Source organism: Silene latifolia, chromosome Y (genome assembly GCF_048544455.1).
Source record: "Silene latifolia isolate original U9 population chromosome Y, ASM4854445v1, whole genome shotgun sequence".
Lineage (NCBI taxonomy): Eukaryota > Viridiplantae > Streptophyta > Magnoliopsida > Caryophyllales > Caryophyllaceae > Silene > Silene latifolia.
In genome coordinates this window covers 90003832-90027954 of record NC_133538.1, presented here as the reverse complement: position 1 = coordinate 90027954, position 24123 = coordinate 90003832, and the positions used below count along the sequence as shown (strand labels likewise).

At 39.6% G+C, this 24123-nt stretch overlaps 1 pseudogene; it reads right to left on the bottom strand.

Annotated features, from left to right (window-relative positions):
* LOC141628509 (uncharacterized) overlaps positions 1-24123 on the bottom strand; it is a 165275-nt pseudogene that overhangs the window by 73165 nt on the left and 67987 nt on the right.

Genomic DNA, 24123 nt, shown 5'->3' with positions numbered 1-24123 from the left:
TTAAGTTTTGATGGATTGTTGTTGAAATTTGAGAGAGTTTAAGAAGAAATTGTGTTTTGTGTTTATGAAAATAAAACACGACTTAATTGGGTTTTTACCCAGACAGGGACAAGCCCAAGAAAAGACGTAGCACTAGCTGCGCCCCTTCCAAAAGCCGCGGCTTTTGCTGCGCCTATTCCCCAGCGAGTCCTCAGCTCTAAATTTGAAAATCCGTTATAAGTTTGTTATTTGTGGGCCCAAGTTTTGTGCACCTCTTCTCCGACATCACCATACACTTAGCTCTCTTGGGCATTCTTTTCGTCCAGACTCGCATTTTAACAGATTGCAAAATCGTCACGGTGTTTTATTTCTCAAGAAGGACCCTTTGGACGCAGTTCACGGGCCCATATTTTATTATCAGGATTTCGTTTGCAACAACTGAGCGGATTTCCAATGTTGCTTAGGACGCGCCACTATCAGTCAAGCCTCTTCATTTTCCTCGACGGTTTTTATGACGCACCTTTGTCGATGCATTTATATTCCCCGCGAGAGTTCATTATAGCCAGTGTTCTTCTCGAGAAGCGGAGTTTGTTTGAGAACAGACACAAGCAGATTCCCCAAGAATGATTCAATCTCGACAGAGTCATCCATATATCCTCCAGCAATATTTCGCAGTGTTGCTCATGACGATCAAGATGTTCCTAGTTGTCAGTATAAATTTCTCCAGCGATATTTTGCAGTGTTGCTATTGACAATTAAGACATTATATGTTTCCGCAAGCAATATTTCGTTGCCATTCAGATCCCACGAATTTCTCAGGAAACAGAGTTCGCTTGAGACCGATGCAAGCAGATTCTCCAGCAGTTTCTTTCAACGTCCTGCTAACCCTCATATATATCAAATTACTCAAATCTTTCAGATAATCCTTCAAATCTTTCAGATAACCCTCATATCTTTCAGACAGTCCTAATTTCTTTAGACACCAAGTTATCTTCAGACCAGGAGTTTCGCTGAAACGCCTTCAGTCCCGTTTCACCCAGGAGTATCTCACGTATGGTTTCTTCTTATAGCTGGTGAGCTTCCTTGCGTAGTCTAATGGACTTTAAACGACACTCCCCGATAGTCGACAGACTCTAAAATGTTCCCGACGACAGGTCCTTAGTTCAAACCCCTTGAGCCGCCTTGCGTCGCCATAGTCGTCAGGTTGTAATCTTCGATTCACCTGATGGCTATACTTTGACTTTTGCCTTGTTCAAGCCTCATTCAAAGTGGGGGCTCTGTAGATACCTCATTTCTACACCTCCCGTCAACCACTCAGTGATGATTGGGCCGCATGTTTGGTACGCGGAATGATTTATAACAGTTCATAAGTTTATCATCAGGTGATAGCTCAAACACTCAAGTCTATCCCTTGGTCGTCATCTATGCACCGATACGGTCGTTTTGACAGTAATTAAAGTTCATTTGGAGTCCGGGGTCAAAAACCGCTTCTTTTTCTAAGAAACCGTTTAAAATGCCGAGTCGGAATGTTTTAGAATGTTCTAGATATTTATTCCCAATCAAATTTTATATCTTTTGGTAAAATATCTTCCGTATATCATATTTTATGGAATAAGTAAGTACAGATCTACCGCAATTCCATAACAGAAACGCGAAAATCTTTCTTCCGGAGGAGGAAACCTCTGGGAAACGACGCAGCAGATGCTGCGCCTCTTGGAAGGACCGCAGCAGCTGCTGCGCCTCTTCCCCATCCCTGTTTGGCTGTTTACGAAATATTTCCGTGATTTCTTTCCAAAGTTTGTGTCATTCCAAAACTCTTCCACATTTTTTTGGTATAAATAGAGACCTCCGGTCTCCATATTTTTCACGCGAGTGTCTTCCCTTCCCTCTTTGCATTATTGACCTTGCTCTAAGCTTTCGACGCCTACATGCTTGATCAGTCGACCACGTAAGCCCAGATCATTCTGAGTACTAGTCACATTGCATGACTGACCAATTTGACCACTACCATCAATCAATCAATTAATTTAAAATCCTCCAACGAGGGCACTTTCTACATACATTCGTGTCGAGCAATCACTAATGTTAACTTAGTTAATCTCGTTCCGTCAAACATGTAATCCGAGGGTGTAAATCCCACTTTTAATTTATGTTTTTATCTTTATACCAATTAATGTAAGGTTTACGTCAAAAGTACATTAGAAACCGATCTTAAAAACCCTTTTGTAAAACTGTTTTTACACAATAGTAGATATCAGACGTCGAGAAGAAACGCAGCAACAGTTGCGCCTCTTCGAAGGGTCGCAGCATATGCTGCGCCTTTTCCAGAGGTTGCTTGCTGCTCCTTCTCTTCTTCTTCTTCCTAGGTTTTCATTTTTTTGTTCTTTTCGTCTTATTTTCCTACTTTCTTTCATTCTTCAGTATATAAATCATCTTTTAATAAATTCTTTTTAATCATAACGTTTTATTTCGACTTAAATCCCTTATAATTCGATATTTACGGGTTTTCGTCACTATATCAAACCCGGATTTTAGGAACTCTATTTGTACATATCAAGTTTCTGGGATTCGTATTTTTATACATACTTCTCGTATACCGTTCTATTTTGTTCCCCAACCATCTTAAATCCAAGTGTAATTAATTTAATTCCAACGCCGTAAATAAATCTAACTCGTTTTAATTCAATTTAATCTGTTTTTATCGCTTTTATGACGGTTCCATATGTATATAACCTGCTAAATCACTTTTACTCGAGTTCCCAATCAATAAACTGATCTTAAATTTAACCACGAATATTAACTGATTACGGTTCTGAGTTCACAGACAGAGCTCAACTCAAGAACAGCCGCAGGAGGAGCTGCGCCTCTTCCAAGGGACAAAGCAGATGTTGCGCCTATTCTAAGGTGATTTATGTCCCTGGACTCGTCTTCGCCTAGACGTAGCTTCTAATTACGTGTTTAATTAACTAAAAATCGTAATATCGCCCCTAATCTGACCTATTTTTTGTTAGGTCCATATACCTATTATTAGACTCCTCTAATAGTGAACTAATTGACTTCTTAATTATTTGTTTTTTAGATCTAGTGCATGCATAACAAAATAAGAGATTTATAAGAAAAACAATGTCCCTTACATTGTATATGGGTTCAAAATTATGGGCACAAATAAGGTCACCTTCCTTATTTGTTCTTGAGCTTAAAATGTTGGATGATCCTCAAAAAATCCCAATGTAGAGATTCTCCTTTGATTGCACCCAAGACTTATCCCTTAAAAACAATAAACTTATTAACTAGATTAGTGTATTATTGTTCCTTAAAATGTATTATAATATTGTTAATATTACTACACTAGTAACCTTATTTTGATATTAGAATTGATGAACAATTACTTGTATTTTTAAAAATTTGTTTAGAGAAAACTAGAGAGAATAAGGAGCAAAGCTTTTGCATGTAGATGTGAATGAATAAAAATGAGAACCAAAATGCTCATATAGAGGAGCATGGAGCCGGGTAGGAAGAGGCCAAGAGGAGAATCTTGCCTTTTGCCTTTTGTCTTCACAAGACATAGATGTGTAAGACAATTTAGAGTAGGTGTAAGGCTAGTAAGCATATAGCTATGATGATGTGCATTTTATCTCATAAGATAATATCATCCTCATACCACTACTACTCCCTCCATTCCGTCCATATCACATAAAATGGACTACCATTTTATTTTGTCAATTTGTCATTTGTCACACAATATGTCATATGTAGTATGTTAGCGTAGATGTTATTAATTAATTTAATGCATATTTATCACATAAATATCATTTTATAAATTAATTAAATTACATACAACAAATTGACTAGTGAGACTTGATCACATAAATAAAATGGGTCATTTAATTAATTCACAACATCTTGTAATTATAATCAACCATTCATTCTTATCTCAATTGTTTCACAAACAATAAACAATTTTTGTAATAAAGTATTTTTATTACTAAAATAAATCTTATTTAATCCCATAACAATAAGATATCAATATTCTCTCTCACAAGTAAATTGTTCAATTTTAAGGAATTGATTAACTTGTATCATCTTTCAGTTAATCAATTTGTCCATTTAGGGAAGTATCCTTTAGGTGTGACCTTAAGGGATCAACTGACCACCACCGTCAAACGACAGTAATGTCAAACTCTAGTTAGCCAATCATTACCGATTAATGATGATCAATTGACTATATAATGAATCATCCCTTACGTATTCTTAATATGAGATTTAAACATGTGATCGCACTATTGTTGAGGACACATACTCCAAGAATCTCCCACTTGTCCGAGATAAGTATGCGTCACCAATTCTCTTATCCTATTATAATCTCCCACTCAATGTAAGGTGTCTCACAGGTCGTACTTGCATTTGATCATATCTTGAGTGGTTTCCTCGATCTGGAGAGTAACTGTCTGACCGGAATTATCTACCATAGATACCTTCCGAGCGTGGCCACGCATTTGCAGTTCAGTACTCCTCGAGTGGCCTTGAGATTTCAAACAACCCTGACAAGGGGGTGGACAATTCCTATCGCACTATTCCCTTCGTTTCGCCACAGTTCATCATAGCCCAAAATATACCCATTTGACCTCATTTACGACAGTCGTAGAGCATAAATCATAGCCAATCAGAAATTGTGCCAACTTGGGCGAATAGTCTCTAGTCAAAAGAATTGACTCATAAGAATACTATAGTAGCTCTTGCCACGACCAGGATCTATGAATTACCAGAACTCTATAAGCGGTCACTACCCGACAGAGTGTCCCATACAGTCTGCCTATGTGATCGACTAGTCATCCTTTATGACTTTATGGCACTTGAACTTGCCATCAATCGCATCACACTCTAGTCATTTCGAGACGTCACCTCATATAAGTAACTTGGGGCAAATTCTGTGTCAATCCAGTTCACTTTAATAGGGTTCAATTTGTCTCTATAACCCATTTAGATATAACAAAGTAAAGGGTGAGTTTAAAGAAACTCAAACGATAAATGCAATTATCATATATGAATAGTCAATACACTATTACTACTTCATAACTTATAATCTTTAGTGTACCTTTTACACTATTTGAAATGCAATAAAAGCTTGGCAAATGGATATACCAGATATCCATGTATTCCAACTTTATTATTGCCATTTTCTTCTATTCAATGTCATCTCTAATGACATGAATTTATCCAAGTTTATGTCTAGTCTTCTTACTAGACTTGAGCTCTTTAACTTGAAAGATGCTCCCACTTTTATTACATAACTTGTGATAAAGTCATTGGTAGAGGAATTCACTCTTAATCCATATCTTGACCAACTTATCACAATTTACTTAGATTCTGAATGTAGAATTTGCAATGGTCGAAACTAAAACACTTCTCTAGTTTCTTACTCCTTAGTCAATAAAATCAGCCTAGGATTTCGACAAATCCTTCTCGGTTTGGAAACTAAAGTTTGTGCAACCCTTCAACACATAACTTAGTTCATCATCCAAAAAATTGAACAAATCCTCAATTGTCCTTTAAGGCTTTCACAAGACCATCTTATGAATTAATCTGTTATTGACTTATTATGCTCCTAGCATATACTTCATCACGGCGTGTGCGTCTGTTGGCATACATGATCATTCTAATGGCGGAAATATTAGCGAACGATTTCATGTAATCAACAGATCAATAGGTTCAGTGAACGACTATGACTCCATCATAGTAATTCCACTTTCATCACCATGAATAACCTATTCAACCTTGTTGATTTTAAATATATTTGAAAGATCTTATCATCATAAGACACTTAACTCTATGCCGATATTCTCTCACATAGATTCAGAAATCTTAGAATATATCTGTAACACCCCCATACTCCAAGTGCCTTACCAGGACCACTCAGGTATAAAGATGTTACCATCTCGGTTGCCCGAGGTAACGATAATCATAAGACAATAGCGGAACAGTATTTAAATAGTATAAAGTTACGTGAAAGGTTACAATCCGAAAACCAAACTGATAAAATGTGAGTACATGTTCTCCAAAATCAAATGTCTAAAAGCTAAACATAATGTCTGACAACAGCGGAAGACTCTTCTAACTGCATTGATGACTCGTCCCAGCTAGCCCATGTATCTCTACTCATACCTGCTCAACAACTGCTCACCATCCCCAAATGGATCATCACAGTTTTTCAAACATTAAACGGGGTCAGTACTAATCACACAATTTATATAATTCAACAACACAACAAACAACACAACTCAATCAACAAAGATATATTCCGAACTCCATTCCCAACTCCACAATACTGACTACACACTAAAGTGTGTAGCCCTGCCATAGTGCCCATCACAACAGGTCACTCCACGCGGCCAATAGGGGACCGCAGCCGTCCCACCTAATCCCTGCTTATCTCCGTCGAGCGATAAACCCAAATCCATAAATGTGCACATCCATTCTGTGGCGGGTTCCACAGAAGGCGAATAATGGGCGTGAAGTCACTCCCGCAAGTGACTCCACTCAGCCAGGGACACGCCCCGAAGAACACAGACAGATACAAACAATCACAACTACTAAACAGCAATCAAAACCAACAACCGTCGTAATACTCGTATGATACCAATCAACAATCACAAATCACCACCAACACATTATGGGACTAATACTGAGTAGGGAAACCTTACCTGGAATGTAATACAGTCAGACGATCTCAACAGCTGTTATCAAAATGCCTCTTCTACGAATCCTCCTTCTAACATACGATCATACAATTACTACCAATTAAGAAAGGCAACAAAACCCCCAAATCCCAAATTAGGGTTTAACTAACTTTAACAAAAATACCATAAAAACAGTACGTAGATCTTACCCTCGACGCAAGGATCACAAAGGTGTATAGAAAAACGAATTCCGACCTTCCAAGCTCCGGATTTGTCAATAATGCGATGAGTGCGAAGAATGTAGGTTGCAATCTCTTTTGAAAGTAATTAGGTTTGTAAAAGTATATCATGAAAGTGACGGAAGTGTTTATATATTAAATCGCATTATTAACAAAACCCGACAAATCATCCCCCTGTAAACCGGCTACTCGATCGAGTAACTGACGTACTCGATCAAGTGCCGCCTACTCGGTCGAGTACCAAGGCTACTCGATCGAGTACCCAACAGGTCAGAAACTATTTTAAAACGCAACACACCCTTACTCGACAGAGTAAGGCCCACTCGATAGAGTACCCATAGACTCATAAAACCGTAGTATTACAATCTTCCCTCCTTAAAAAGAACTTCGTCACCGATGTTCAAACCACAACAAAACAAAGACATACTCCTACACTCCCGACACAACAACCAAAACAAAACTCAACATAAAAACATGCTACTAACCAAACTCAACCCGACTCAAACCATTACTAACCATACCGACACAACACAAAACATGTAAAAACTCTTAAAAACTCTTCGCGATCATCTCCTACCCCCTAAAAGAAACAAGGTTACGTCCCCGCAACCATACATACCTGATAAAAAAGGAAAGGGTAACGCTCTCTCATAGCCTCCTCTGCCTCCCATGTAGCTTCCTCAGTCTCGTGGTTAGACCAAAGGATTTTGAGCAAAACTGTCTCTCCACTCCTAGTCTTCCTAACCTTCCGGTCAAGAATCTTCTTAGGCACCTCAAGGTTTGACAAGGACTCATCTAGCTCTAAGCTCTCTGCCTCTAACACATGTGACGGATCACTCACATACTTCCGCAGCTGAGATACATGAAACACATTATGAACCCTCTCTAACGCAGCTGGTAAAGCCAAACGATATGCAACCTCTCCAACCCGCTCTAAGATCTCATAAGGCCCTATGAACTTCTGACTCAGCTTGCCTTTCTTCCCAAATCTCATAACCCCATGCATAGGAGACACTTTCAGAAGAACCTTGTCCCCAACCTGAAACTCTATATCCCGGCGATGTAGATCGATCTGCATAACTCTTTTGCCTATCCTGAACCGCTCTCACCCTTTCCCTGATCATCTTAATCTGTTCAACCATCTCATGTACCATCTCTGGTCCTAGAACCACTGCCTCAGCACCGTCGTCCCAACAAATTGGACTCCTACATCTCCTCCCATATAAGGCCTCAAACTGTGCCATGCCAATACTAGTGTGATAGCTGTTGTTGTAAGAAAACTCTATCAAATCCAAACTCTGTACCCAGTTACCACCAAAGTCCATCACACAAGCTCGTAACATATACTCAAGAGTCTTGATCGTTCTCTCAGTCTGACCGTCTGTCGCAGGATGAAATGCTGTACTCATCTTTAAAGTCGTTTCCAAAGATTCCTGCAACTCTTTCCAAAACCTTGAGATAAATCTCGCATCTCTGTCAGATACTATGTCCTTAGGGACTCCATGCAACTTTAGCACATTCTTCCGATAAGCCATCGCTAATTGTGCCTTAGTCCATGTATCTTTCATTGGCACAAAATGAGCTGACTTGGTCAGTCGATCCACTATTACCCATATCATGTTGTTACCCTGTTGACTCTTCGGCAAACCCACGATAAAATCCATGGAAATGGATTCCCACTTCCACTCAGGTACCTCTAAAGACTGAATCTTACCTTGTGGTCGTCGTTGTTCCCCTTTAACTCTCTGGCATGTCAAACAACGGGCCACAAACTCAGCTGTTTCTTTCTTCATCCCAGGCCACCAGAACGTGTTCTTTAAATCCTTGTATAGCTTATCACCACCTGGATGTACTGAATATGGTGTACTATGTGCCTCTGTCATGATTGTCTTTTTCAGCTCCTCATCATTAGGGACACACCACCTACCATCAAACCTCAAACTACCATCTGAATGAATAGAGAATCGAGACACTGTCCCTTTCTCTACTCCAGCTCTCCACTCAACTATCTTAGGATCCAACACCTTTTTACCTCGAATATCATCATAAATATCAGGCTGCACTGTCAAATCTCCCATGGCATCCGCTCTCTGCATCATATGTATCCCAAACTTCCCCACCTTATCTCTCAACCTCATCAAAGATAAAGCTGTACACAAAGAATGTACACTCTTCCTACTCAAAGCATCTGTAACAACATTGGCTTTCCCTTCATGGTAGATAATATCCATGTCATAATCGCCAATCAGCTCCATCCACCTCATGTGTTTCATGTTCAACTCCTTTTGAGTGAAGATGTACTGGAGACTCTTGTGATCAGAAAATACCTTAAAGGTCGCCCCATAAAGGTAATGTGTCCATATTTTGAGAGCAAACACCACTACACCCAACTCTAGATCGTGTGTAGGATAGTTCTCCTCATAAGGCTTCAATTGCCTAGAAGCATAAGCAATCACTTTACCGTTCTGCATCAACACACATCCCAACCCATTCTTTGAGGCATATGTATAAACCTCAAAGTTCTCGATCCCTTCAGGCAATGCTAAGATAGGAGTTGTGGTCAAACACTCCTTTAATGTTTGGAACGCCTTCTCACAACTCTCATCCCAACGAAACCTGTTCTCTTTCCTCATCAAAGCTGTCATAGATCTAGCAATCTTGGAGAAATCCTTCACGAACCGTCTGAAGTATCCAGCTAAACCCTAGAAACTCCTGATCTCAGCAACATTCTTTGGTGCTTCCCACTTTGTCGCTGCCTCAATCTTTGCCGGATCCACAGCTACCCCATCCTTAGAGATCACATGCCCCAGAAAAGCAACTTTCTCTAACCAGAACTCACACTTGGACAGCTTAGCATATAACTCATGGTCCCTCAAGGTCTGCAACACAATCCTCAGATGCTCCTCATGCTCCTCCTTAGTCTTGGAATAGACTAAGATGTCATCGATAAACACCACCACAAACTTGTCTAAAAAATGTCTGAAGATTATGTTCATCAAGTCCATAAACACAGCTGGTGCATTAGATAACCCAAAAGGCATCACCACATACTCATAATGGCTATACCTAGACGTGAAAGCTGTCTTTGGTATGTCCACCTCTCTAATCTTCACCTGATGGTACCCCGACCTCAAATAAATCTTGGAAAATACTGATGCACCACTCAACTGATCAAACAGGTCATCTATCCTTGGCAAAGGATACTTGTTCTTCACTGTCACTCGGTTCAGCTCCCTGTAGTCTATGCACAACCTCAAGCTCCTATCTTTCTTCTTCACAAAAAGAACTGGTGCTCCCCACGGTGATACACTAGGTCTAATGTATCCCTTCTCTATCAGATCATCTAACTGTTTCCTGAGCTCCTCCATCTCCTTAGGACCCATCCGATACGGTGCCTTAGAGATTGGCCCCGTCCCCGATTTCAACTCAACCGTGAAATCTATCTCCCTCTTCGGTGGCAACCCCGGAATCTCCTCTGGAAAGACATCTTCAAACTCACCCACCACTGGTATCTGATCAACCGTCGGACTCTCTATCCGGTCATCTCTAATATGGCATAAGATCTGTTGTGCAGAAGCGTGAATATCCCGTGTTGGGCCACTGCTGCATCTGTGTCCACAACCCATAATAGTACGATATTGTCCGCTTTAGGCCAAGCCCTCACGGATTTACTCTTGGGTTCCTTCCCAAAAGGCCTCGTACTATTATATTTAGTAGATACTTATAAAGATGAGCTTCCATCTTTATTCTACCGATGTGGGACATGGATTTGCACCCTAACAATCCTCTCCTCAAACCAAGGACCATCATCTTGACTCGGACCTTGACCTTCATGAAGGACTCTCCCACTCTACAGCCCCAACTTCTAGACACCCAAAACATCACAAGTCTTGATAACCTCCCCTAAGCCGACACACCATGCTACCACAAGCCGTCCATGTGCCCTTCTTGGGGATTTGCTACACATACATATCGAACATCCTCTGCATCGAATATACCCTGGACCGGGTCCGTCACTTCAGAAGTCCTAGAACACAAACGGTCTCTGGCATCCAACCTGGAAAGGACCCACCAGACCTGTGGCACCCAATCTGATAAGGGTCCACCTGATCAACAGTTCTAGTACACAAATGGTCTTTGTCCCGCAAGACCTATGACGCCTTTCATCCATTTAACCCTGGACCGGGCTTGCTCAAGGACTCACCCCGAGCTAGGAGTTCCATGTCTTACAGTGTACAACTTCACCTTCAAGTCTTGGCCTGCTGAATCTCTATATCTAGCCCAAGTTCAACCTTGGGCTCTGATACCACTTGTTGTGCGAAAGCGTGAATATCCTGTGTTGGGCCTCTGCTGCATCTGTGTCCACAACCCATAATAGTACAATATTGTCCGCTTTGGGCCAAGCCCTCACGGATTTACTCTTGGGCTCCTTCCCAAAAGGCCTCTGCTATTATATTTAGTAGATACTTATAAAGATGAGCTTCCATTTTTATTCTACCGATGTGGGACATTCATTTGCACCCTAACAATATCAAAGGGCATCCCTTCCTCAGATAAGACTTCAAGGTCATAGCTGACATCAACTTAACTTTGGGTTTGACCACAAACCCACGATAAGACACGCTAACACCCTGAGGACCTCCAAAGACACTTTCTTTTCATGACAGTCTATCTTAGCTTTGTACTTTCCCAACCAAACCATCCCGACTATCATCTCAAAACTGTTTAAAGGAACCTCTAGCAAGTCTACAGGTAGATCAACTTGCCCAACTATCATAGAGACATCCCTATATAACCTCCCACATGATACAGACTCACCTGAAGGTATAAAAGCTTTCTCACTTACAGACTCATATACACTCAAACCCAACCGTTTAACATGACTCGAAGATACAAACGACTGAGATGCCCCCGAATCAAACAAAACAAAGGTATGAATACCGTTAACAAGAAAAGTACCAGTGATAACATGTGCATCGTCCTCAGCAGCTTTCTTGTCCATCATGAACAACTTTCCACTGGTCTTCTGTCCACCTCCCCGACAAGATCTTGGATTTGATGTGGTCGGCTTAGCACCCGACCTTTGATTGTTGTTGTTGTTCGTAGCTGGTTTCGGATAGGAATTACCGCCATTGCAGTTACCTCCACCCTGGTTGCTCTGACCTCCCCGGTTAGACCATGACCCAGCTGGTCTGTTACTCGCATAACTCTGTGCCGATCCCTGAGAATAGCTCCCCTGAACCGATCTCTGAAAAGCTCCAGGTACACTCGTGCACTCATGTCTCTTGTGGCCTACACCACCACAATCATAGTAGGTCATCCCCTAACTACCACTACCACTCACACGGCCACGCCCAAAGGAAGCCCCAACACTGAAGCCTGAACCAGAAGAAAACGCTCTAGCCTGATTGTGGTTGCCTTTATTGTAGTTAGATTGGCCACCATCTTCACTCTCAGCCTTTCTTTTCTCACCCACTATCTCTCGGGCCATCTCCACCAACCTCTCAGCTCTCCCAGCCCTCTCATAAGCTTCCTTAACATCAGTAAGGACTCCCACGGGTAACTTGTCCATGATCTTGGGAGTCAACCCCCTCTCAAATCTCAGCGCTAGGTTCTCCTCACTCAAACCCATGTCCTCAGCATACCTAGACTTCTCATTAAACTGCTTGTAGTACTCAGCAACTGACATATCAGATGTCATACTAAACCCATCAAACTCCTACCTCAGCTTACTCCTCACATGCTCAGGTACAAACTATTTCCTCATAGCCCTCCGGAACTCTTCCCAAGGTATAGCAGGTAAGCCCTGCTTCGTATACATCTCTCTAGAACTCGCTTTCACCTTGTCCCACCACTCACCAGCTGCCTCCCTCAACTAGAACACAGGTTTTTCTACTTTCATCTCATCGGGACAATGTACCAGGTCCAGTATGTTCTCCATCTCACAATGCCAATTGTCAAGAAGAATTGGCTCCCCGGTCCCCTTGTATTCTTTTGGGTTAAACCTCGCTATATAAAGGCTGATCTTAGAGTGATCAACCTCCTTATCCTTTCCCACTCTCTTTAGGGCCTCCGTAAGAGCATCTTGATGCTCCAACATCTTAACTATATCATCGATGTTCATGCTCTCAGCTCTCGCATACAACGCGGTTTTCTTGGGCGGCATCTTGAAACTATATAAGAAAAGGGTAGATATGAACATACGCACTATAACCCCAAAACACGAAAACAGACTGCCCAGAACAAACTCGATCGAGTGACTAAACCTACTCGATCGAGTAGAGGCTACTCGATCGAGTGCCCACCATACTCGATTGAGTGCCCCGACCTCAGACCCAAAACAGACCTTCTGATCTCTAACATACTCGACCGAGTAGCACAACCACTCGATCGAGTGACCCCCTACTCGATCGAGTGCCCTATATACTCGATCGAGTACCCAAAAACAAGATTCTGGTTATAAAAATGTCAAATACCCACTCGATCGAGTCTGACCCACTCGACCGAGTACCTCACCTACTCGATCGAGTGCCCCTACTCGATCGAGTTATGCTGACTCGTACATACTACCCGCATGTTATATCTCATAACCCAACATACTATGCAACTTTATAAACTCAACATTATAATATAACTAAGCATGCAATTCTACACAACTCTTCATATGATCAACAATTACACTACTTCATGTTATCAAATGCCACATAGTAAACATCCATCATGCTTCTTTATGTAACCAACATACAAACACACCCCACCAAATTTTTCAATCATGTTTTCAATCTCTACTCCCAAAATCGAACAATTCATAACATATATCGTCACATCACATACAAACTAGTAAACACCACATACAATTTTGACATATACCCCCCATGTGACCGGTTCAAAATTGAAGGGCGAGTTCGCGACTTTAGGACGTCTCCCAAGCCTTTGCATTAGCTCCTACAACCTTTACCCCAGGTTCATTTTAATTGACTCCCTATGTTCATTAGATTCATTGGTTACAGGTTTCAGGATCGTCGCTCTGATACCATTTTGTAACACCCCCATACTCCAAGTGCCTTACCAGGACCACTCAGATATAAAGATGTTACCATTTCGGTTGCCCGAGGCAATGATAATCATAAGACAATAATGAAACAGTATTTAAATAGTATAAAGTTACATGAAAGGTTACAATCCGGAAACCAAACTGATAAAATGTGAATACATGCTCTCCAAAATCAAATGTCTAAAAGCTAAACATAATGTCTGACAACAGCGGAAGACTCTTGTAATTGCAGTGATGACTCGTCCCAGCTAGCCCATGTATCTCTACTCATACCTGCTCAACAACTGCTCACCATCCCCGAATGGATCACCATAGTTTTTAAAACAATAAACGGGGTCAGTACTAATCACACAATTTATATAATCCAACAACACAACAAACAACACAGCTCAATCAACACAGATATACTCCGAACTTCATTCCCAACTCCACAATACTGACTATACACTAAAGTGTGTAGCTCTGCCAGAGTGCCCATCGCAACAGGTCACTCCACGCCGCCAGTGGGGGACCGCAGCCATTCCCACCTAATCCCTACTCATCTCCGTCGAGCGATAAACCCAAATCCATTAATGCGCACATCCCTTCTGTGGCGGGTTCTACATAAGGCGAATAATGGGCATGAAGCCACTCCCGCACGTGACTTCACTCAGCCAGGGACGCGCTCCGAAGAACACAGACAGATACAAACAATCACAACTACTTAACAGCAATCAAAACCAACAACCGTCGCAATACTCGTATGATAACAATCAACAATCACAAATCACCACCAACACATTATGGGACTAATACTCAGTAGGGAAACCCTACCTGGAATGCAATACAGTCAGACGATCTCAACAGCTGTTATCAAAAGGCGTCTTCTACGAATCCTCCTCCTAACATACGATCATACAATTACTACCAATCAAGAAAGGCAACAAAACCCCCAAATCCCAAATTAGGGTTTAACTAACTTTAACAAAAATACCATAAAAACAGTACGTAGATCTTACCCTCGACACAAGGATCACAAAGGTGTAAAGAAAGACGAATTCCGACCTTTCAAGCTCCGGGATTTGTCAATAATGCGATGAGTGCGAAGAACGTAAGGTGCAATCTCTTTTGAAAGTAATTAGGTTTGTAAAAGTGTATTATGAACGTGACGGAAGTGTTTATATATTAAATCGCATTATTAACAAAACTCAACAAATCATCCCCCCGTAAACCGGCTACTCGATCGAGTAACTGACGTACTCGATCGAGTGCCGCCTACTCGATCGAGTACCAAGGCTACTAGATCGAGTACCCACAGGTCAGAAACTATTTTAAAACGCAACACACCCTTACTCGACCGAGTATGGCCCACTCAATAGAGTACCCAGAGACTCATAAAACCGTAGTATTACAATATCACACCTTTTCCTAGTCTCCCAATCACTCTTTCACAGAAGAGAGCATTGGGCACCCTTCATGGTAGGATTGGGCACCCTTCTTGGTAGGATTGGGCACCCTTCTTGGTTTTGGTTATGGTAGTCTCACTTATCAACTTCCAATTCACAATTGGATTTGGGTTTCTTACCCTTCTTTGCCTTTCCTTTATTAATACTATTACCCCTTTCGGTTGCAAGGACACTCTTGCTAGAACTCCCACTCAATTTGATGTTTCTCCTCGTTTCATCAAACAAGGATACCTTTGAATTTGTGAGATTATCCTCATATGATTCCCTTACCAAGGATTTGGTGGGCATGAGTATGGGAGCCTAAGGTGTTGAAGTGGTAAAATAGCAAAGATTTCCATCCTCACCAATGCCAATGCGTAGTTCTCTAATCGGGTCATTGTCATACAAGGAGCATTTTTATTTGAATGATTGGAGCCATGAATTAATTGTGATCGGTGTAGGATTATTAGATGAATCCATTGCAAATAAATTAATACAAAAACGGAAATGAAGGAAATAATTAACATCTATCGTTTTAATAATACTTGTAAACAAGTATTGCATTTATATAGTGACCTCTACCCAACTATTATAAATGATTCCGAGATCCAAATTCATATTAGTTCGGGCACGGTGAACCAATTCACCCCTTATCAATATACCGCGGTGGATTAACTCTTAATCGATTCTACTTCTAGAACTCTCGGTCGATAAAAATTACTCTAATATTTATCTTTAGCTCGGAACATATGCGAATACGGTCATGAATACTTCCGTTGAGCTCAATCCAAATTTCGATGTAATAACATTTTATTACCCACTTACCCAACGTAACAAATTCTGTACCCCGGTGAGCCGAGCCTACTTCCTCATGAAATTGGGACTCATGGTTTCTACTATTTGGTAAGGCTAATTCTCAATTTTTTTTAGCTAGAGGTCTTCTCACTTTATTATCTATCACGTTTTAAGTGAACTAAAGCACTGAACTACGATAATTTCAATTGACACGGTCGATGACTCGATATTATATGCATGTGTTGTTATGGCGATTTGGCAATGCATGCAACATATTAAAAGAAATGCAAAGCAATAATAAAATTCCTTGTATGGCCTTCCTAAAATAGAAAATAAAATAATCTATTACATATTCGGAAACCAACTCCTTTGGTCCCTTTAATCTTCAAATGCCACGCCTTCCAAGAACACCGTCTTCGTCGGAACACCTTTCTGAATGGCACCGTCTTGAAGAAACTCCATGATTACAAATAATAATAAAAATACAATGATATTCCTATTATACATTTGCAAAATGGAAAAACTAGTAAAAATAAAAGTAATACGAGATCACATTAAATTACAACCGAATCAATATCCCCTTTCATTACGAGTAATATCGATTAAAACTAAGGCCATACTAAGATAAAATTACATAATTCAAAATTATATAAATAAAATCATTCAACAATTGAAATATGCAGCATTATAATATGTGTTTATCATGCCAAATTATGTGTCAAATCGCCCTATTTAACTGGTATCATTTATATAACCCGGTTTTATGGAAATGCGTGATCATAACTTCTTAAAATCACAAATTAACACTTAAATCACATTTAAGCTCAAGTTAATTATCCTAACATTCTTCGGACTCAAAAATTAGTCATCACTCAATTTTTGACAATAATTCAACTTGATTTAATCTTATGCTCATTTTTTACCTTAAAATCATAACATTTATGAAATAAATCCAAATTAAATTACAATAATTTCAAAATTTGAATTTTAAATTTTTGAACATTCTGGAATAATTCCATGATACACATAATGTCAAAAATCATGGTTAACGGTTTCGAATTATTTTTGAGAAAATATAATTGCAATTTATCGGTTTTATCTCATAAAACATCTAAAGTATCCAAAAATTAATCCAATCAATTTTAAAACTTTAGATGTTATAATTGGGATATTTATGAAACCTAAAATAATTTTCTCATGCCATGTAATTCGTTTTAGCTATTTATGCTAAAATAGTCACTATTTATGCCATTTTTACACTAAAAATTCATAAATCATGCAAAATGAAATTAATTCATCTCAAAATTTACATACACTGTGTAAATAATGTATGTGACAACATATTAAAGTTTCATGGCCTGGTTCGAAGTTTAACTATTTTTAACCATTTTACCTCTTTTAATCCATTTTTATCTCATAAAAATCATAAAACATGCAATATTAATCACATTAATACGAAATTTTACACACAACTTGTAAAATATGCATGTGAGGTCATGTAAAATTTTCAAGGTCATAGAGTAAGTTTAACTATTTTTAGTCATTGAACCTTCATTTATGCCATTTTTATCACATAAAAATCATAAATCATGAAATATTAATCACATTAATAAAAAATTTTACATAGAATAAATAAAATATGCATGTGAGGTCATACTAAAAAATCACGGCCAGTAGTGAAGGTTAACTTTATTTTAGTGAATAAAAGATCATTCTACTCATAAAAATGTAATTATTTCACTAAAAATCATAAAAATGAACAATAAATTACCATAAATCATAAAAATGACTAAAAACATTTTAGGACCAGAATATATAACATGCATCATGGTTTCGTGACGTACTGTTATAAATCACAAATTTTTAGTTTTATATGTTAACATTTTAACTCGGAAAAACAATAATCGATTATGCATGCAACATCCTATGCTCTGATACCACTTGTTAGATTCATATACCTATTATTAGACTCCTCTAATAGTGAACTAATTAACTTCTTAATTATTTGTTCTTTAGATCTAGTGCATGCATAACAAAAGAAGAGATTTATAAGAAAAACAATGTCCCTTACATTGTATATGGGTTCGAAATTATGGGCACAAATAAGGTCACCTTCTTTATTTGTTCTTAAGCTTAAAATGTTAGATGATCCTCCAAAAATCCCAATGTAGAGATTCTCCTTTGATTGCACCCACGACTTATCCCTTAAAAATAATAAACTAATTAACTAGATTAGTGTATTATTGTTCCTTAAAATGTATTCTAATATTGTTATTATTACTATACTAGTAACCTTATTTTGATATTAGAATTGATGAACAATTACTTGTATTTCTTAAAATTTGTTTAGAGAAAACTAGAGAGAATAAGGAGCAAAGCTTTTGCATGTAGATGTGAATGAATAAAAATGAGAACCAAAATGCTCATATAGAGGAGTATGGAGCCGGGTAGGAAGAGGCCAAGAGGAGCATCTTGCCTTTTGCTTTTTGTCTTCACAAGACATAGATGTGTAAGACAATTTAGAGTAGGTGTAAGGCTAGTAAGCAAATAGCTATGATGAAGTGCATTTTATCTCATAAAATATTATCATCCTCACACCACTACTACTTCCTCCATTCCGTCCATATCACATAAAATGGACTACCATTTTATTTTGTCAACTTGTCATTTATCACACAATATGTCACATGTAGTATGTTACATGTTATTAATCAATTTAATGCATATTTATCATATAAATATCATTTTATAAATTAATTAAATTACATACAACAAATTGACTAGTGATACTTGATCACATAAATAAAATGGGTCATTTAATTATAATTCACAACATCTTGTAATTATAATCAACCATTCATTCGTATCTCAATTGTTTCACAAACAATAAACAATCTTAGTAATAAAGTATTTTTATTACTAAAATAAATCTTATTTAAACCCATTACAATAAGATATCAATATTCTCTCTCACAAGTAAATTGTTCAATTTTAAGGAATTGATTAACTTGTATCATCATTCAATTAATCAATTTGTCAATTAAGGGAATTGTCCTTTAGGTGTGACCTTAAGGGATCAACTGACCACCACCGTCAAACGACAGTAATGTCAAACTCAAGTTAGCAAATCATTACCGATTAATGATGATCAGTTGACTATATAATGAATCATCCCTTACGTATTCTTAATATGAGAATTAAACATGTGATCGCACTATTGTTGAGAACACATACTCCAACAATTTGTTACTTTAATTTCTAACCCTTTTATTCTATTTATTTTCATCTTCGAAAATCCATTTCAAGTGTATTTTTGACGTGAATCAATTAAACCTTGTAATCATTGTAATTTTAATTATTGTTATTTATTTACAGTTTGTTTATCGCTCTTGTATGATTTGTTTTACTTGTCTTCCCACATGTAATCAATCTAACTCTCAACTTTGACCTTAATTGTTCGCTAAATTATGTGTTCACCGACGTAGTTTAACTCACATGTTAGGATTAATCTATTGTTTGTTGCATTGCATGCATATAGACATATCAAATATGAATGATTTCCCTAATCATTAGTAGAAGCCGCTATCAAGGCGGGCGGAATTAGGTGTTCAGTAAAAGGACTTCCTAATACGTATCCTCACCCCTTACTCAAGATCTCTATGAACATCCGTGTTCATTGGCATCCACGAGAGTCATTCTAGACATGGAATGCTAAGGGTAACGAGTTTTTAGTTCCTATGTCATTACTTTGTGTCTTGACATGACACGAGGTATTCGAACGGTTCCAATTTCCCATAAAAATTAGTGGCGACTCCACAAATGCACGCTTATTCAAGCGCCTCCGCGCGCGCCGCGGTGTGGCCCATGTCCAAAAATCCAAGTCAATATGCGTACTCTAGAGGTTCTTATCCAAAATAAGAAAGAATATTTCACCGACTTCCTAAGTAGGTGGAGAAAGACTAGCACGCAACTCGTCGAATGCCCAGACAAAGCTACTCTTGTTGAAATGTTCGTAGACAATTTAAGGCCAATTTATGCGAACCATTTGAGGTACCAAAACATAAAGTCTTTCAAAGACTTAACTGTGCTAGTAACAATAATTGAAGACGACATCCGTAAAGGAATCTTGTCCAAAATGATGGGTCGTGGATATCAAGGCACAACGAGTCGTTCTTATGGCTCCACTAGCAAGACCGACGAGGTCAACCTTGTCGAATCGTCCACTAAGAAAAATAACTCACAGAGGAAGTTCGCCAACATTGGTGACTCGTACTCCAATGCTCTAAAAAGACTGATGAAACAAGGCAAACTCCAACCCATGGGACCTACACCTGGCCCAGAGAAGAAGTATAAGTTCTGGGACGAGAATTCCTACTGCGAGTACCATAGAGGCAAAGGGCATGATACAGAAAATTGCTTGAAATTGAAACATGCCATTCAGGATATGATTGAAGATGGGCGCTTGTCTATACCTCCTGCAAGCAAGCCTAGCAATACCAAGAATCCTCTTGGAATTCTAATGATAACAGATGAGGAATTCACCGTGGATTGTTCGCACCTCATTTCTCCAGTTGAAGATGAAATCAATACACTAGAAAATGAGGAAAGTTATTCTACCATCTCCCATACTATCGCTGATTTTGTCGCATGGGATAAAGGTGTAAGTAGACAAGTTTCAGAGCTAGAAGTTGTAGTGGAATCCTTACGTAATCCAAACACTATACCTAGGGGAGACAGGCCAGTGGTTCCGACCTTATCTCAAGGATCCACAATGCAAGAAGTGATCGCAGTGACCGACAATCTAGTCGAGCAAATAATCAACCTAGAAGCTGAGATCATAAGTTTGAGAGAGCTCCGTATCGTCAATGGAACATGGGCAGATGACGATGAAGATGTTTACCTCAAAGAACATCCTCTAGACAAGGCTAGTGAAGATCAAGATGTAAACCACCTTACTCGCTCGGGACGTGCTTATCTAAATGTCACTCAAGGACAAACGAGTGGTCCAATTGCTACTAACAACAATGTCATCACACCAAATGATGGCGAAGTTACATCTCCAGACCATTTATTGAAGCAACTTCAAAAGACAAAGGCCGATCTTTCAGTCTGGCAACTAGTTGTAAGTTCATTTCCTCATCACCAGCTTTACTACAAGCATTGGCTAAATTGAACGTAGCACACGACTCTAAACCCGATGACGTTGTCAACCTAGTCTTCCAAGACTCAGGCAAGCTAAGTAACCCAGTTACTTTATCAGATGAGGACTTGCCTCCCTTTGGCGTCACTCACAACCTCGCTCTATACATCACAGTCACATGCTTGGAGAAAAATGTAACAATGACTTTGGTGGACGATGGCTCCGCAGTCAATGTCATACCATTAAAGACAGCATATAAGTTAGGCATGAAAGAATCATATTAGACTCTTACTAACCAAGGTGTTAGGGCATACGATAGAACGCGACGCAAAGTAGTGGGGCTAGTTAACCTTACTGTGGCCACTGGGCGAATCGAGCGAAAGGTTAATTTTCAGATAGTGGACATAGAGGCATCTTTCAATATACTTTTAGGTAGGCCCTGGATTCACACTTCCAAAGAAGTGACATCCACCTTACACCAAAAGATCAAGATCCCTCTAGATGGGAAGATAGTGACGATCACTTCGTCACCTATCAAGGCCGTGATAGAGAAAATGTCAACCAACCAGATAGTTAGAGATCCAGTACATGAGCTTGGAGGATTTCAAATCATAAACCTTATAGAGAGTGAGCTGGCTCCCTTATATTTCGACCCATACTCCAACTTAGTGGTCAACCACATACTTAAATCCCAGGGATACTTCCCAGGAATGCCACTAAACCTTATCACAGAGAGTACCTTTACACCTTTTAAGGAAGATAAGTCCCAAAAGATACCACTAGGCTTGGGGTACAAGCCCACGAAGGCCGAAATCATCGAAATGCTTACTCAAGTTCAGAATCGCAAAAGTAAGGGAATCCAAATGTAACCCTATCTCCCTACACTAAATGGGTACTTCGTCAGGGAAGGGGACTGTGAATATTTTCATGGATTTCCTGAACCTTGGTTATACAAAGGCATTCAACTAGATTGAATTGAGATCTTCCATAATTCCTACTTCATTCCTCCAGAAATAGTTCTTACCGTCAGATACCTTGTCTCAACGAACAATCTGTTAGCCTTCTGTTTTGAGAGGATCGATTCGTCAAGGCATCGCAGGATGAGATCATTAGCATGATACTTTAAGACGACCATTTCAGCCCTACAGCACTGATCACTGACACCAGCTCGAATTAGCACAAAGGATGGAGAAAGTCGATCAAGTGGACCAACAATCAAGGAAAGCTCTTCAAGGTCACTACTGGAGAAGGAGAGATGTTCAAAGGAGAACCCAAAGACGATGAATTTGAGTCAGAGTCAGAATCAAAGTCAGAGTCAGAGCCTAAGTCTAGAGAAGTCGCTAGAGAGTCTCCCCCTGTCGTCACTCCCGACCCTTTTGTTTCTCTTAGCATAGTATCTCCTAGTAACAGTAGCTTGGGAAATGTCCCAGCATCTGTCCCTTTACCGCCACTAACTACTGCACAGATGGCTTCTTTGGTTCAATTGTTTTCAAACTTTAATATGAATAAATCTGATTCTACTTACTCCTTGTATTATTCTGAATGCAATTCTATTTACGATGATAATGAGGATGATCTTGACCCAGACTCAATAATTAAAGAAATACTGGAAGATGGGGAAGGGGCACCAGTTATAGAAAACACCGAACCTATCAACGTAGGAACGGAATTAGAACCCCAAGAACTTAGGATAGGGACAACCCTAGACCCAACTGAAAGGGCCAATTTCATCGACATCCTACACGAGTTCAAAGACGTCTTCGTTTGGTCTTACAAGGACATGCCAGGGATCGACAAGGATATTGTAGAACATTGCATTCCAGTTAAGCCATGTTTCAAACTTGTAAAGCAGAAGCTTCGTCGGATGAGGACAGAGTGGGCTCTTAAGATTAAAGACGAAGTCGATAAACTATTCAAAGCCGAATTCATCAAAGTTTCCAAGTATTCAGACTGGGTGGCTAATATAGTCCCCGTACCCAAAGAGGATGGGCGAATCTGAGTTTCTGTTGATTTCAGAGACTTGAACAAAGCGAGTCCTAAAGACGACTTTCCTCTACCACACATCGATATATTGGTAGATAATACAGCAGATCACGCGTTGTTATCCTTCATGGACGGGTATGCAGGGTATAACCAAATCAAAATGGCCATACAAGATATGCACAAGACAGCCTTCGTCACTCAGTGGGGCACATACTGTTATACTGTTATGCCATTCGGGCTAATCAATGTTGGGGCTACGTACCAACGCACTACGACTACTTTGCTAAATGACATGATGCATAAAGAGGTGGAGGTGTACGTGGACGATATGATCGTCAAATCTAAGGATAGGAAAGGGAACATCGCTAACCTTCGCAATTTCTTCCTCAGATTGCGCAAATACAACATGAGGCTCAACCCTCAGAAATGTGCATTCGGAGTAACTTCAGGCAAGCTTCTGGGATACGTTGTCAGCCAGAGGGGAATAGAAATTGAACCATCCACGTTCAAAGCCTTAATCGAGATGCCGCAACCCCAAACAGAAAAAGAGGTTAGAGGATTCCTTGGCAAAGTGCAGTACATAAGTCGATTCATATCAAAATTCACTATGATCTGCGAACCTATCTTCAAAAAGCTCAATAAAACGGACCATACCATATGGGACAAAGATTGTCAAAAGTCATTTGAGAGGATAAAAGAGATATTGGCCAAACCACCAGTGCTAATGCCTCCCCAACAAGATCAACCTCTTGGTTTATATGTCACAGTTACCAAAACAGCCATGGGGGCTATGCTCGCACAGACCGTTGGAAAAGAAGAAAGGGTTATCTAC